Consider the following 19,482-nt stretch of genomic DNA (forward strand, 5'->3'; position numbering starts at 1 on the left):
GAGCCTATCTATAGCATGAGATGTGATATCCAGGTCCTTCCCATTCCAATCCTTAGACCCTTCCTACAGCATGCAATATGATATCTCAATGATTCTAATAACAAACCTGAGACCCGTCCTATAGCATGAGATATGATATCCAAGTCCTTCCCATTCCAATCCTGAGACCCTTCCTATAACATGAAATGTGATATCCAACTCCTTCCCATTCCAACCTGAGACCCTTCCTATAGCATGAGATGGGATATCCAACTTCTTCCAAATCCAATACTGATACCCTTCCGATAGCATGAGATGTGATATCCCAATGCTTCTACCAAACCTGAGACCCATACTATGGCATGAGATGTGATATCAAACTCCTTCCCATTCCAATCCTGAGACCCTTCCTATAGCTTGAGGTGTGATATCCAACTCCTTCCCATTCCAATTCTCAGACCCTTCTTATACCATGAGACTTGATATCTCAATGCTTCTAATACCAAACCTGAGACCCGTCCTATAACATGAGATGTGATATCCAAATCCTTCCCCTTCCAAACCTTAGACCCTTCCTTTATCATGAGATGTGATATCCAACTCCTTCCCATTCCAATCCTGAGACCCTTCCGATATCATGAGATTTGTTATCTCAATGCTTCTAATATCAAACTTGAGATCCTCCCTATAGCATGAGATGTGACATCCAACTCCTTCCAAATCCAATCCCGATACCCTTCCGATAACATGAGATGTGATATCCCAATGCTTCTACCAAACCTGAGACCCATACTATGGCATGAGATGTGATATCAAACTCCTTCCCATTCTAATCCTGAGACCCTTCCTATAGCTTGAGATGTGATATCCAACTCCTTCCCATTCCAATCTTGAGACCCTTCCGATATCATGAAATGTGATACCTCAATGCTTCTAATATCAAACTTGAGACCCTCCCTATAGCAAGAGATGTGATATCCAAGTCCTTCCCATTCCAATCCTGAGACCCTTCCTATAGCATGAGATGTGATATCTCAATGCTTCTAATACCAAACCTGAGACCCTTCCTATAACATGAGATGGGAATATCCAACTCCTTCCCATTCCAATCCTGAGACCCTTCCGATAGCAGAGATGTGATATCTCAATGCTTATACCAAACCTGAGATCCTTCCTATAACATGAGATGTGATATCCAACTCCTTCCCATTCCAATCCTGAGACACTTCCTATAGCATGAGATGTGATATCTCAATGCTTCTAATACCAAACCTGAGACTCTTCCTATAACATGAGATGGGATATCCAACTCCTTCCCATTCCAATCCTGATTCCCTTTCGATAGCAGAGATGTGATATCTCAATGTTTATACCAAACCTGAGACCCTCCCTACGGCATGAGATGTCATATACAACTCCTTCCCATTCCAATCCTGAGACCCTTCCTATAGCATGAGATGTGATATCCAACTCCTTCCCATTCCAATCCTGAGACCCTTCCTATAGCATGAGATGTGATGTCTCAATGCTTCTAATACCAAACCTGAGATCCTTCCTATAACATGAGATGTGATATCCAACTCCTTCCATTCCAATCCTGAGACCCTTCCTATAGCATGAGATGTGATATCTCAATGCTTATAACAAAACCTGAGACCCTTCCTATAGCATGAGATGTGATATCCAACTCCTTCCCATTCCAATCCTGAGACCCTTCCTATAGCCTGAGATGTGATATCTCAATGCCTCTAATTCCAAACCTGAGATCCTTCATCTAACATGAAATGTGATATCCAGCTCCTTCACTTTCCAAACCTGAGAGCCTATCTATAGCATGAGATGTGATATCCAAGTCCTTCCCATTCCAATCCTTAGACCCTTCCTACAGCATGCAATATGATATCTCAATGATTTTAATAAAAAACCTGAGACCCGTCCTATAACATGAGATGGGATATCCAACTCCTTCCCATTCCAATCCTGAGCCGCTTCCGATAGCAGAGATGTGATATCTCAATGCTTATACCAAACCTGAGACCCTTCCTATAACATGAGATGTGATATCCAACTCCTTCCCGTTCCAAACCTGAGACACTAACTATAGCATATGTGATATCCAACTCCTTCCCATTCCAAACATGAGACCCTTCCTATAGCAAGAAAGTAATATCCAACTCCTACCCATTCCAATCCTGAGACCCTTCCTATAGCAAGAGATGTGATATCCAAATCCTTCCCATTCCAATCCTGAGACCCTTCCTATAACATGAGATGTGATATCCAACTCCTTCCCATTCCAACCTGAGACACTTCCTATAGCATGAGAAGGGATATCCAACTCCTTCCCAATCCAATCCTGAGACCCTTCCGATAGCAGAGATGTGATATCTCAATGCTTATACCAAACCTGAGACCCTTCCTATGGCATGAGATGTGATATCCAACTCCTTCCCAATCCAATCCTGAGACCCTTCCGATAGCAGAGACGTGATATCTCAATGCTTCTACCAAACCTGAGACCCTTCCTTTAGCATGAGATGTGATATCCAAATCCTTCACATTCCAATCCTGAGACCCTTACTATAGCATGAGATGTGATATCTCAATGCTTCTAATACCAAACCTGAGATCCTTCCTATAACATGAGATGTGATATCCAATTCCTTCCCATTCCAAACCTGAGACCCTTCCTATTGGATGAGATGTGATATCCAACTCCTTCCCATTCCAACCCTGAGACCCTTCCTATAGCATGAGATGTGATGTCTCAATGCTTCTAATACCAAACCTGAGATCCTTCCTATAACATGAGATGTGATATCCAACTCCTTCCATTCCAATCCTGAGACCCGTCCTATAGCATGAGATGTGATATCTCAATGCTTATACCAAACCTGAGACCCTTCCTATAGCATGAGATGTGATATCCAACTGCTTCCCATTCCAATCCTGAGACCCTTCCTATAGCATGAGATGTGATATCTCAATGCTTCTAATACCAAACCTGAGATCCTTCCTCTAACATGAAATGTGATATCCAACTCCTTCCCTTTCCAAACCTAAGAGTCTATCTATAGCATGAGATGTGATATCCAAGTCCTTCCCATTCCAACCCTTAGACCCTTCCTACAGCATGCAATATGATATCTCAATGATTCTAATAACAAACCTGAGACCCGTCCTATAACATGAGATGGGATATCCAACTCCTTCCCATTCCAATCCTGAGACACTTCCGATAGCAGAGATGTGATATCTCAATGCTTATACCAAACCTGAGACCCTTCCTATAACATGAGATGTGATATCCAAATCCTTCCCGTTCCAAACCTGAGACCCTTCCTTTAGCATGAGATGTGATATCCAGCACCTTCCCATTCCAATCCTGAGACACTTCCGATAGCATGAGATGTGATATCTCAATGCTTCTAATATCAAAACTGAGACCCTCCCTATAGCATGATATGTGATATCTAAGTCCTTCCCATTCCAATCCTGAGACCCTCCCTATAGCATGAGATGTGATATCCAACTCCTTCCCATTCCAATCCTGAGACCCTTCCTATAGCATGAGATATGATATCTCAATACTTCTAATACCAAACGTGAGATCCTTCCGATAACATGAGATGTGATATCCAAATCCTTCCCCTTCCAAACCTGAGACCCTCCCTTTAGCATGAGATGTGATATCCAACTCCTTCCTATTCCAATCCTGAGACTCTTCTGATAGCATGAGATGTGATATCTAAATGCTTCTAATACCAAACCTGAGATCCTTCCGATAGCATGAGATGTGATATCTCAATGCTTCTAATACCAAACCTGAGATCCTTCCTATAACATGAGATGTGATATCCAAATCCTTCCCCTTCCAAACCTGAGACCCTCCCTTTAGCATGAGATGTGATATCCAACTCCTTCCCATTCCATTCCTGAGACCCTTCTGATAGCATGAGATGTGATATCTCAATGCCTCTAATACCAAACCTGAGATCCTACCTCTAACATGAAATCTGATATCCAACTCTTTCCCCTTCCAAACCTGAGAGCCTTCCTATAGCATGAGATGTGATATCCAAGTCCTTCCCATTCCAATCCTGAGACCCTTCCTATACTATGAGACTTGATATCTCAATGCTTCTAATACCAAACGTGAGACCCGTAATATAACATGAGATGTGATATCCAAATCCTTCCCCTTCCAAACCTTAGACCCTTCCTTTATCATGAGATGTGATATCCAACTCCTTCCCATTCCAATCCTGAGACCCTTCCGATATCATGAGATGTGAAATCTCAAAGCTTCTAATATCAAACTTGAGACCCTCCCTATAGCATGAGATGTGATATCCAAGTCCTTCCCATTCCAATCCTGAGACCCTTCCTATAGCATGAGATGTGATATCTCAATGCTTCTAATACCAAACCTGAGACCCTTCCTATAACATGAGATGGGAATATCCAACTCCTTCCCATTCCAATCCTCAGACCCTTCCTATAGCATGAGATGTGATATCCAACTCCTTCCCATTCCAATCCTCAGACCCTTCCTATAGCATGAGATGTGATATCTCAATGCTTCTAATATCAAACTTGAGACCCTACCTATAGCATGAGATGTGATATCCAAGTCCTTCCCATTCCAATCCTGAGACACTTCCTATAGCATGAGATGTGATATCCAACTCCTTCCCATTCCAATCCTGAGACCCTTCCTATAGCATGAGATATGATATCTCAATACTTCTAATACCAAACGTGAGATCCTTCCGATAACATGAGATGTGATATCCAAATCCTTCCCCTTCCAAACCTGAGACCCTCCCTTTAGCATGAGATGTGATATCCAACTCCTTCCCATTCCAATCCTGAGACCCTTCTGATAGCATGAGATGTGATATCTCAATGCTTCTAATACCAAACCTGAGATCCTTCCGATAGCATGAGATGTGATATCTCAATGCTTCTAATACCAAACCTGAGATCCTTCCTATAACATGAGATGTGATATCCAAATCCTTCCCCTTCCAAACCTGAGACCCTCCCTTTAGCATGAGATGTGATATCCAACTCCTTCCCATTCCATTCCTGAGACCCTTCTGATAGCATGAGATGTGATATCTCAATGCCTCTAATACCAAACCTGAGATCCTACCTCTAACATGAAATGTGATATCCAACTCTTTCCCCTTCCAAACCTGAGAGCCTTCCTATAGCATGAGATGTGATATCCAAGTCCTTCCCATTCCAATCCTGAGACCCTTCCTATAGCTTGAGATGTGATATCCAACTCCTTCCCATTCCAATTCTGAGACCCTTCCTATACTATGAGACTTGATATCTCAATGCTTCTAATACCAAACCTGAGACCCGTAATATAACATGAGATGTGATATCCAAATCCTTCCCCTTCCAAACCTTAGACCCTTCCTTTATCATGAGATGTGATATCCAACTCCTTCCCATTCCAATCCTGAGACCCTTCCGATATCATGAGATGTGATATCTCAAAGCTTCTAATATCAAACTTGAGACCCTCCCTATAGCATGAGATGTTATATCCAAGTCCTTCCCATTCCACTCCTGAGACCCTTCCTATAGCATGAGATGTGATATCTCAATGCTTCTAATACCAAACCTGAGACCCTTCCTATAACATGAGATGGGAATATCCAACTCCTTCCCATTCCAATCCTGAGACCCTTCCGATAGCAGAGATGTGATATCTCAATGCTTATACCAAACCTGAGATCCTTCCTATAACATGAGATGTGATATCCAACTCCTTCCCATTCCAATCCTGAGACACTTCCTATAGCATGAGATGTGATATCTCACTGCTTATACCAAACCTGAGACCCTTCCCATAGCATAAGATGTGATATCCAACTCCTTCCCATTCCAATCCTCAGACCCTTCCTATAGCATGAGATGTGATATCTCAATGCTTCTAATAACAAACTTGAGACCCTACCTATAGCATGAGATGTGATATCCAAGTCCTTCCCATTCCAATCCTGAGACACTTCCTATAGCAGAGATGTGATATCTCAATGTTTATACCAAACCTGAGACCCTTCCTATAACATGAGATGTGATATCCAACTCCTTCCCGTTCCAAACCTGAGACCCTTCCTTTAGCATGAGATGTGATATCCAGCTCCTTCCCATTCCAATCCTGAGACACTTCCGATAGCATGAGATGTGATATCTCAATGCTTCTAATATCAAAACTGAGACCCTCCCTATAGCATGATATGTGATATCTACGTCCTTCCCATTCCAATCCTGAGACCCTTCCTATAGCATGAGATGTGATATCTCAATGCTTCTACCAAACCTGAGACCCTTCCTTTAGCATGAGATGTGATATCCAACTCCTTCCCATTCCAATCCTGAGACCCTTCCTATAGCATGAGATGTGATATCTCAATACTTCTAATACCAAACCTGAGATCCTTCCGATAACATGAGATGTGATATCTCAATACTTCTAATACCAAACCTGAGATCCATCCTATAACATGAGATGTGATATCCAAATCCTTCCCCTTCCAAACCTGAGACCCTCCCTTTAGCATGAGATGTGATATCCAACTCCTTCCCATTCCAATCCTGAGACCCTTCTGATAGCATAAGATATGATATCTCAATGCTTCTATACCAAACCTGAGATCCTTCCGATAGCATGAGATGTGATATCTCAATACTTCTAATACCAAACCTGAGATCCTTCCTATAACATGAGATGTGATATCCAAATCCTTATCTTCCAAACCTGAGACCCTCCCTTTAGCATGAGATGTGATATCCAACTCCTTCCCATTCCAATCCTGAGACTCTTCTGATAGCATAAGATATGATATCTCAATGCTTCTATACCAAACCTGAGATCCTTCTGATAGCATGAAATGTGATATCCAACTCTTTCCCCTTGCAAACCTGAGAGCCTTCCTATAGCATGAGATGTGATATCCAAGTCCTTCCCATTCCAATCCTGAGACCCTTCCTATAACATGAGATGTGATATCCAACTCCTTCCCATTCCAACCTGAGACCCTTCCTATAGCATGAGATGGGATATCCAACTCCTTCCAAATCCAATCCCGATACCCTTCCGATAACATGAGATGTGATATCCCAATGCTTCTACCAAACCTGAGACCCATACTATGGCATGAGATGTGATATCAAACTCCTTCCCATTCTAATCCTGAGACACTTCCTATAGCTTGAGATGTGATATCCAACTCCTTCCCATTCCAATCTTGAGACCCTTCCGATATCATGAAATGTGATACCTCAATGCTTCTAATATCAAACTTGAGACCCTCCCTATAGCAAGAGATGTGATATCCAAGTCCTTCCCATTCCAATCCTGAGACCCTTCCTATAGCATGAGATGTGATATCTCAATGCTTCTAATACCAATCCTGAGACCCTTCCGATAGCAGAGATGTGATATCTCAATGCTTATACCAAACCTGAGATCCTTCCTATAACATGAGATGTGATATCCAACTCCTTCCCATTCCAATCCTGAGACACTTCCTATAGCATGAGATGTGATATCTCACTGCTTATACCAAACCTGAGACCCTTCCTATAGCATGAGATGTGATATCTCAATGCTTCTAATATCAAACTTGAGACCCTCCCAATAGCATGAGATGTGATACCCAAGTCCTTCCCATTCCAATCCTGAGACACTTCCTATAGCATGAGATGTGATATCTCAATGCTTCTAATACCAAACCTGAGACTCTTCCTATAACATGAGATGGGATATCCAACTCCTTCCCATTCCAATCCTGATTCCCTTTCGATAGCAGAGATGTGATATCTCAATGTTTATACCAAACCTGAGACCCTCCCTACGGCATGAGATGTCATATACAACTCCTTCCCATTCCAATCCTGAGACCCTTCCTATAGCATGAGATGTGATATCCAACTCCTTCCCATTCCAATCCTGAGACCCTTCCTATAGCATGAGATGTGATGTCTCAATGCTTCTAATACCAAACCTGAGATCCTTCCTATAACATGAGATGTGATATCCAACTCCTTCCATTCCAATCCTGAGACCCTTCCTATAGCATGAGATGTGATATCTCAATGCTTATAACAAAACCTGAGACCCTTCCTATAGCATGAGATGTGATATCCAACTCCTTCCCATTCCAATCCTGAGACCCTTCCTATAGCCTGAGATGTGATATCTCAATGCCTCTAATACCAAACCTGAGATCCTTCATCTAACATGAAATGTGATATCCAACTCCTTCACTTTCCAAACCTGAGAGCCTATCTATAGCATGAGATGTGATATCCAAGTCCTTCCCATTCCAATCCTTAGACCCTTCCTACAGCATGCAATATGATATCTCAATGATTTTAATAAAAAACCTGAGACCCGTCCTATAACATGAGATGGGATATCCAACTCCTTCCCATTCCAATCCTGAGCCGCTTCCGATAGCAGAGATGTGATATCTCAATGCTCATACCAAACCTGAGACCCTTCCTATAACATGAGATGTGATATCCAACTCCTTCCCGTTCCAAACCTGAGACACTAACTATAGCATATGTGATATCCAACTCCTTCCCATTGCAAACATGAGACCCTTCCTATAGCAAGAAAGTAATATCCAACTCCAACCCATTCCAATCCTGAGACCCTTCCTATAGCAAGAGATGTGATATCCAAATCCTTCCCATTCCAATCCTGAGACCCTTCCTATAACATGAGATGTGATATCCAACTCCTTCCCATTCCAACCTGAGACACTTCCTATAGCATGAGAAGGGATATCCAACTCCTTCCCAATCCAATCCTGAGACCCTTCCGATAGCAGAGATGTGATATCTCAATGCTTATACCAAACCTGAGACCCTTCCTATGGCATGAGATGTGATATCCAACTCCTTCCCAATCCAATCCTGAGACCCTTCCGATAGCAGAGACGTGATATCTCAATGCTTCTACCAAACCTGAGACCCTTCCTTTAGCATGAGATGTGATATCCAAATCCTTCACATTCCAATCCTGAGACCCTTACTATAGCATGAGATGTGATATCTCAATGCTTCTAATACCAAACCTGAGATCCTTCCTATAACATGAGATGTGATATCCAATTCCTTCCCATTCCAAACCTGAGACCCTTCCTATTGGATGAGATGTGATATCCAACTCCTTCCCATTCCAACCCTGAGACCCTTCCTATAGCATGAGATGTGATGTCTCAATGCTTCTAATACCAAACCTGAGATCCTTCCTATAACATGAGATGTGATATCCAACTCCTTCCATTCCAATCCTGAGACCCGTCCTATGGCATGAGATGTGATATCTCAATGCTTATACCAAACCTGAGACCCTTCCTATAGCATGAGATGTGATATCCAACTGCTTCCCATTCCAATCCTGAGACCCTTCCTATAGCATGAGATGTGATATCTCAATGCTTCTAATACCAAACCTGAGATCCTTCCTCTAACATGAAATGTGATATCCAACTCCTTCCCTTTCCAAACCTAAGAGCCTATCTATAGCATGAGATGTGATATCCAAGTCCTTCCCATTCCAACCCTTAGACCCTTCCTACAGCATGCAATATGACATCTCAATGATTCTAATAACAAACCTGAGACCCGTCCTATAACATGAGATGGGATATCCAACTCCTTCCCATTCCAATCCTGAGACACTTCCGATAGCAGAGATGTGATATCTCAATGCTTATACCAAACCTGAGACCCTTCCTATAACATGAGATGTGATATCCAAATCCTTCCCGTTCCAAACCTGAGACCCTTCCTTTAGCATGAGATGTGATATCCAGCACCTTCCCATTCCAATCCTGAGACACTTCCGATAGCATGAGATGTGATATCTCAATGCTTCTAATATCAAAACTGAGACCCTCCCTATAGCATGATATGTGATATCTAAGTCCTTCCCATTCCAATCCTGAGACCCTCCCTATAGCATGAGATGTGATATCGAACTTCTTCCCATTCCAATCCTGAGACCCTTCCTATAGCATGAGATATGATATCTCAATACTTCTAATACCAAACGTGAGATCCTTCCGATAACATGAGATGTGATATCCAAATCCTTCCCCTTCCAAACCTGAGACCCTCCCTTTAGCATGAGATGTGATATCCAACTCCTTCTTATTCCAATCCTGAGACTCTTCTGATAGCATGAGATGTGATATCTAAATGCTTCTAATACCAAACCTGAGATCCTTCCGATAGCATGAGATGTGATATCTCAATGCTTCTAATACCAAACCTGAGATCCTTCCTATAACATGAGATGTGATATCCAAATCCTTCCCCTTCCAAACCTGAGACCCTCCCTTTAGCATGAGATGTGATATCCAACTCCTTCCCATTCCATTCCTGAGACCCTTCTGATAGCATGAGATGTGATATCTCAATGCCTCTAATACCAAACCTGAGATCCTACCTCTAACATGAAATGTGATATCCAACTCTTTCCCCTTCCAAACCTGAGAGCCTTCCTATAGCATGAGATGTGATATCCAAGTCCTTCCCATTCCAATCCTGAGACCCTTCCTATAGCTTGAGATGTGATATCCAACTCCTTCCCATTCCAATTCTGAGACCCTTCCTATACTATGAGACTTGATATCTCAATGCTTCTAATACCAAACGTGAGACCCGAAATATAACATGAGATGTGATATCCAAATCCTTCCCCTTCCAAACCTTAGACCCTTCCTTTATCATGAGATGTGATATCCAACTCCTTCCCATTCCAATCCTGAGACCCTTCCGATATCATGAGATGTGATATCTCAAAGCTTCTAATATCAAACTTGAGACCCTCCCTATAGCATGAGATGTGATATCCAAGTCCTTCCCATTCCAATCCTGAGACCCTTCCTATAGCATGAGATGTGATATCTCAATGCTTCTAATACCAAACCTGAGACCCTTCCTATAACATGAGATGGGAATATCCAACTCCTTCCCATTCCAATCCTGAGACCCTTCCGATAGCAGAGATGTGATATCTCAATGCTTATACCAAACCTGAGATCCTTCCTATAACATGAGATGTGATATCCAACTCCTTCCCATTCCAATCCTGAGACACTTCCTATAGCATGAGATGTGATATCTCACTGCTTATACCAAACCTGAGACCCTTCCCATAGCATGAGATGTGATATCCAACTCCTTCCCATTCCAATCCTCAGACCCTTCCTATAGCATGAGATGTGATATCTCAATGCTTCTAATATCAAACTTGAGACCCTACCTATAGCATGAGATGTGATATCCAAGTCCTTCCCATTCCAATCCTGAGACACTTCCTATAGCATGAGATGTGATATCCAACTCCTTCCCATTCCAATCCTGAGACCCATCCTATAGCATGAGATATGATATCTCAATACTTCTAATACCAAACGTGAGATCCTTCCGATAACATGAGATGTGATATCCAAATCCTTCCCCTTCCAAACCTGAGACCCTCCCTTTAGCATGAGATGTGATATCCAACTCCTTCCCATTCCAATCCTGAGACCCTTCTGATAGCATGAGATGTGATATCTCAAAGCTTCTAATACCAAACCTGAGATCCTTCCGATAGCATGAGATGTGATATCTCAATGCTTCTAATACCAAACCTGAGATCCTTCCTATAACATGAGATGTGATATCCAAATCCTTCCCCTTCCAAACCTGAGACCCTCCCTTTAGCATGAGATGTGATATCCAACTCCTTCCCATTCCATTCCTGAGATCCTTCTGATAGCATGAGATGTGATATCTCAATGCCTCTAATACCAAACCTGAGATCCTACCTCTAACATGAAATGTGATATCCAACTCTTTCCCCTTCCAAACCTGAGAGCCTTCCTATAGCATGAGATGTGATATCCAAGTCCTTCCCATTCCAATCCTTAGACCCTTCCTATAGCTTGAGATGTGATATCCAACTCCTTCCCATTCCAATTCTGAGACCCTTCCTATACTCTGAGACTTGATATCTCAATGCTTCTAATACCAAACCTGAGACCCGTAATATAACATGAGATGTGATATCCAAATCCTTCCCCTTCCAAACCTTAGACCCTTCCTTTATCATGAGATGTGATATCCAACTCCTTCCCATTCCAATCCTGAGACCCTTCCGATATCATGAGATGTGATATCTCAAAGCTTCTAATATCAAACTTGAGACCCTCCCTATAGCATGAGATGTGATATCCAAGTCCTTCCCATTCCAATCCTGAGACCCTTCCTATAGCATGAGATGTGATATCTCAATGCTTCTAATACCAAACCTGAGACCCTTCCTATAACATGAGATGGGAATATCCAACTCCTTCCCATTCCAATCCTGAGACCCTTCCGATAGCAGAGATGTGATATCTCAATGCTTATACCAAACCTGAGACCCTTCCTATGGCATGAGATGTGATATCCAACTCCTTGCCATTCAAATCCTGAGACCCTTCCGATAGCAGAGACGTGATATCTCAATGCTTCTACCAAACCTGAGACCCTTCCTTTAGCATGAGATGTGATATCCAAATCCTTCACATCCCAATCCTGAGACCCTTCCTATAGCATGAGATGTGATATCTCAATGCTTCTAATACCAAACCTGAGATCCTTCCTATAACATGAGATGTGATATCCAATTCCTTCACATTCCAAACCTGAGACCCTTCCTATTGGATGAGTTGTGATATCCAACTCCTTCCCATTCCAACCCTGAGACCCTTCCTATAGCATGAGATGTGATGTCTCAATGCTTCTAATACCAAACCTGAGATCCTTCCTATAACATGAGATGTGATATCCAACTCCTTCCATTCCAATCCTGAGACCCGTCCTATAGCATGGAATGTGATATCTCAATGCTTATACCAAACCTGAGACCCTTCCTATAGCATGAGATGTGATATCCAACTACTTCCCATTCCAATCCTGAGACCCTTCCTATAGCATGAGATGTGATATCTCAATGCTTCTAATACCAAACCTGAGATCCTTCCTCTAACATGAAATGTGATATCCAACTCCTTCCCTTTCCAAACCTAAGAGCCTATCTATAGCATGAGATGTGATATCCAGGTCCTTCCCATTCCAATCCTTAGACCCTTCCTACAGCATGCAATATGATATCTCAATGATTCTAATAACAAACCTGAGACCCGTCCTATAGCATGAGATATGATATCCAAGTCCTTCCCATTCAATCCTGAAACCCTTCCTATAACATGAAATGTGATATCCAACTCCTTCCCATTCCAACCTGAGACCCTTCCTATAGCATGAGATGGGATATCCAACTTCTTCCAAGTCCAATACTGATACCCTTCCGATAGCATGAGATGTGATATCCCAATGCTTCTACCAAACCTGAGACCCATACTATGGCATGAGATGTGATATCAAACTCCTTCCCATTCCAATCCTGAGACCCTTCCTATAGCTTGAGGTGTGATATCCAACTCCTTCCCATTCCAATTCTGAAACCCTTCTTATACCATGAGACTTGATATCTCAATGCTTCTAATACCAAACCTGAGACCCGTCCTATAACATGAGATGTGATATCCAAATCCTTCCCCTTCCAAACCTTAGACCCTTCCTTTATCATGAGATGTGATATCCAACTCCTTCCCATTCCAATCCTGAGACCCTTCCGATATCATGAGATTTGTTATCTCAATGCTTCTAATATCAAACTTGAGACCCTCCCTATAGCATGATGTGACATCCAAGTCCTTCCCATTCCAATCCTGAGACCCTTCCTATAGCATGAGATGTGATATCTCTCTGCTTCTAATACCAAACCTGAGACCCTTCCTATAACATGAGATGGGATATCCAACTCCTTCCCATTCCAATCCTGAGAACTTTCCGATAGCAGAGATGTGATATCTCAATGCTTATACCAAACCTGAGAACCTTCCTATGGCCTGAGATGTCATATACAACTCCTTCCCATTCCAATCCTGAGACCCTTCCTTTAGCATGAGATGTGATATCTCAATGCTTATACCAAATCTGAGACCCTTCCTATAGCATGAGATGTGATATCCAATTCCTTCCCATTCCAATCCTGAGACCCTTCCTATAGGATGAGATGTGATATCTCAATGCTTATACCAAACCTGAGAGCCTACCTATAGCATGAGATGTGATATCCAAGTCCATCCCATTCCAATCCTTAGACCCTTCCTACAGCATGCGATGTGATATCTCAATGATTCTAATACCAAACCAGAGACTCTTCCTATAACATGAGATGGGATATCCAACTCCTTCCCATTCCAATCCTGAGCCGCTTCCGATAGCAGAGATGTGATATCTCAATGCTTATACCAAACCTGAGACCCTTCCTATAACATGAGATGTGATATCCAACTCCTTCCCGTTCCAAACCTGAGACACGAACTATAGCATATGTGATATCCAACTCCTTCCCATTCCAAACATGAGACCCTTCCTATAGCAAGAAAGTAATATCCAACTCCTACCCATTCCAATCCTGAGACCCTTCCTATAGCAAGAGATGTGATATCCAAATCCTTCCCATTCCAATCCTGAGACCCTTCTTATAACATGAGATGTGATATCCAACTCCTTCCCATTCCAACCTGAGACCCTTCCGATAGCAGAGATGTGATATCTCAATGCTTATACCAAACCTGAGACCCTTCCTATGGCATGAGATGTGATATCCAACTCCTTGCCATTCAAATCCTGAGACCCTTCCTATAGCATGAGAAGGGATATCCAACTCCTTCCCAATCCAATCCTGAGACCCTTCCGATAGCAGAGACGTGATATCTCAATGCTTCTACCAAACCTGAGACCCTTCCTTTAGCATGAGATGTGATATCCAAATCCTTCACATTCCAATCCTGAGACCCTTCCTATAGCATGAGATGTGATATCACAATGCTTCTAATACCAAACCTGAGATCCTTCCTATAACATGAGATGTGATATCCAATTCCTTCCCATTCCAAACCTGAGACCCTTCCTATTGGATGAGATGTGATATCCAACTCCTTGCCATTCAAATCCTGAGACCCTTCCTATAGCATGAGAAGGGATATCCAACTCCTTCCCAATCCAATCCTGAGACCCTTCCGATAGCAGAGATGTGATATCTCAATGCTTATACCAAACCTGAGACCCTTCCTATGGCATGAGATGTGATATCCAACTCCTTGCCATTCAAATCCTGAGACCCTTCCTATAGCATGAGAAGGGATATCCAACTCCTTCCCAATCCAATCCTGAGACCCTTCCGATAGCAGAGACGTGATATCTCAATGCTTCTACCAAACCTGAGACCCTTCCTTTAGCATGAGATGTGATATCCAAATCCTTCACATTCCAATCCTGAGACCCTTCCTATAGCATGAGATGTGATATCACAATGCTTCTAATACCAAACCTGAGATCCTTCCTATAACATGAGATGTGATATCCAATTCCTTCCCATTCCAAACCTGAGACCCTTCCTATTGGATGAGATGTGATATCCAACTCCTTCCCATTCCAACCCTGAGACCCTTCCTATAGCATGAGATGTGATGTCTCAATGCTTCTAATACCAAACCTGAGATCCTTCCTATAACATGAGATGTGATATCCAACTCCTTCCATTCCAATCCTGAGACCCGTCCTATAGCATGAGATGTGATATCTCAATGCTTATACCAAACCTGAGACCCTTCCTATAGCATGAGATGTGATATCCAACTGCTTCCCATTCCAATCCTGAGACCCTTCCTATAGCATGAGATGTGATATCTCAATGCTTCTAATACCAAACCTGAGATCCTTCCTCTAACATGAAATGTGATATCCAACTCCTTCCCTTTCCAAACCTAAGAGCCTATCTATAGCATGAGATGTGATATCCAAGTCCTTCACATTCCAACCCTTAGACCCTTCCTACAGCATGCAATATGATATCTCAATGATTCTAATAACAAACCTGAGACCCGTCCTATAACATGAGATGGGATATCCAAATCCTTCCCGTTCCAAACCTGAGACCCTTCCTTTAGCATGAGATGTGATATCCAGCTCCTTCCCATTCCAATCCTGAGACACTTCCGATAGCAGAGATGTGATATCTCAATGCTTATACCAAACCTGAGACCCTTCCTATAACATGAGATGTGATATCCAACTCCTTCCCGTTCCAAACCTGAGACACGAACTATAGCATATGTGATATCCAACTCCTTCCCATTCCAAACATGAGACCCTTCCTATAGCAAGAAAGTAATATCCAACTCCTACCCATTCCAATCCTGAGACCCTTCCTATAGCAAGAGTTGTGATATCCAAATCCTTCCCATTCCAATCCTGAGACCCTTCTTATAACATGAGATGTGATATCCAACTCCTTCCCATTCCAACCTGAGACCCTTCCGATAGCAGAGATGTGATATCTCAATGCTTATACCAAACCTGAGACCCTTCCTATGGCATGAGATGTGATATCCAACTCCTTGCCATTCAAATCCTGAGACCCTTACTATAGCATGAGAAGGGATATCCAACTCCTTCCCAATCCAATCCTGAGACCCTTCCGATAGCAGAGACGTGATATCTCAATGCTTCTACCAAACCTGAGACCCTTCCTTTAGCATGAGATGTGATATCCAAATCCTTCACATTCCAATCCTGAGACCCTTCCTATAGCATGAGATGTGATATCACAATGCTTCTAATACCAAACCTGAGATCCTTCCTATAACATGAGATGTGATATCCAAATCCTTCCCCTTCCAAACCTGAGACCCTCCCTTTAGCATGAGATGTGATATCCAACTCCTTCCCATTCCATTCCTGAGACCCTTCTGATAGCATGAGATGTGATATCTCAATGCCTCTAATACCAAACCTGAGATCCTACCTCTAACATGAAATGTGATATCCAACTCTTTCCCCTTCCAAACCTGAGAGCCTTCCTATAGCATGAGATGTGATATCCAAGTCCTTCCCATTCCAATCCTTAGACCCTTCCTATAGCTTGAGATGTGATATCCAACTCCTTCCCATTCCAATTCTGAGACCCTTCCTATACTCTGAGACTTGATATCTCAATGCTTCTAATACCAAACCTGAGACCCGTAATATAACATGAGATGTGATATCCAAATCCTTCCCCTTCCAAACCTTAGACCCTTCCTTTATCATGAGATGTGATATCCAACTCCTTCCCATTCCAATCCTGAGACCCTTCCGATATCATGAGATGTGATATCTCAAAGCTTCTAATATCAAACTTGAGACCCTCCCTATAGCATGAGATGTGATATCCAAGTCCTTCCCATTCCAATCCTGAGACCCTTCCTATAGCATGAGATGTGATATCTCAATGCTTCTAATACCAAACCTGAGACCCTTCCTATAACATGAGATGGGAATATCCAACTCCTTCCCATTCCAATCCTGAGACCCTTCCGATAGCAGAGATGTGATATCTCAATGCTTATACCAAACCTGAGACCCTTCCTATGGCATGAGATGTGATATCCAACTCCTTGCCATTCAAATCCTGAGACCCTTCCGATAGCAGAGACGTGATATCTCAATGCTTCTACCAAACCTGAGACCCTTCCTTTAGCATGAGATGTGATATCCAAATCCTTCACATTCCAATCCTGAGACCCTTCCTATAGCATGAGATGTGATATCTCAATGCTTCTAATACCAAACCTGAGATCCTTCCTATAACATGAGATGTGATATCCAATTCCTTCACATTCCAAACCTGAGACCCTTCCTATTGGATGAGTTGTGATATCCAACTCCTTCCCATTCCAACCCTGAGACCCTTCCTATAGCATGAGATGTGATGTCTCAATGCTTCTAATACCAAACCTGAGATCCTTCCTATAACATGAGATGTGATATCCAACTCCTTCCATTCCAATCCTGAGACCCGTCCTATAGCATGGAATGTGATATCTCAATGCTTATACCAAACCTGAGACCCTTCCTATAGCATGAGATGTGATATCCAACTACTTCCCATTCCAATCCTGAGACCCTTCCTATAGCATGAGATGTGATATCTCAATGCTTCTAATACCAAACCTGAGATCCTTCCTCTAACATGAAATGTGATATCCAACTCCTTCCCTTTCCAAACCTAAGAGCCTATCTATAGCATGAGATGTGATATCCAGGTCCTTCCCATTCCAATCCTTAGACCCTTCCTACAGCATGCAATATGATATCTCAATGATTCTAATAACAAACCTGAGACCCGTCCTATAGCATGAGATATGATATCCAAGTCCTTCCCATTCAATCCTGAAACCCTTCCTATAACATGAAATGTGATATCCAACTCCTTCCCATTCCAACCTGAGACCCTTCCTATAGCATGAGATGGGATATCCAACTTCTTCCAAGTCCAATACTGATACCCTTCCGATAGCATGAGATGTGATATCCCAATGCTTCTACCAAACCTGAGACCCATACTATGGCATGAGATGTGATATCAAACTCCTTCCCATTCCAATCCTGAGACCCTTCCTATAGCTTGAGGTGTGATATCCAACTCCTTCCCATTCCAATTCTGAAACCCTTCTTATACCATGAGACTTGATATCTCAATGCTTCTAATACCAAACCTGAGACCCGTCCTATAACATGAGATGTGATATCCAAATCCTTCCCCTTCCAAACCTTAGAACCTTCCTTTATCATGAGATGTGATATCCAACTCCTTCCCATTCCAATCCTGAGACCCTTCCGATATCATGAGATTTGTTATCTCAATGCTTCTAATATCAAACTTGAGACCCTCCCTATAGCATGATGTGACATCCAAGTCCTTCCCATTCCAATCCTGAGACCCTTCCTATAGCATGAGATGTGATATCTCTCTGCTTCTAATACCAAACCTGAGACCCTTCCTATAACATGAGATGGGATATCCAACTCCTTCCCATTCCAATCTTGAGAACTTTCCGATAGCAGAGATGTGATATCTCAATGCTTATACCAAACCTGAGAACCTTCCTATGGCCTGAGATGTCATATACAACTCCTTCCCATTCCAATCCTGAGACCCTTCCTTTAGCATGAGATGTGATATCTCAATGCTTATACCAAATCTGAGACCCTTCCTATAGCATGAGATGTGATATCCAATTCCTTCCCATTCCAATCCTGAGACCCTTCCTATAGGATGAGATGTGATATCTCAATGCTTATACCAAACCTGAGAGCCTACCTATAGCATGAGATGTGATATCCAAGTCCATCCCATTCCAATCCTTAGACCCTTCCTACAGCATGCGATGTGATATCTCAATGATTCTAATACCAAACCAGAGACTCTTCCTATAACATGAGATGGGATATCCAACTCCTTCCCATTCCAATCCTGAGCCGCTTCCGATAGCAGAGATGTGATATCTCAATGCTTATACCAAACCTGAGACC

The sequence above is a fragment of the Ambystoma mexicanum genome, chromosome 13 (genome assembly GCF_040938575.1).
Source record: "Ambystoma mexicanum isolate Mex_15411 chromosome 13, UKY_AmexF1_1, whole genome shotgun sequence".
Taxonomy (NCBI): domain Eukaryota; kingdom Metazoa; phylum Chordata; class Amphibia; order Caudata; family Ambystomatidae; genus Ambystoma; species Ambystoma mexicanum.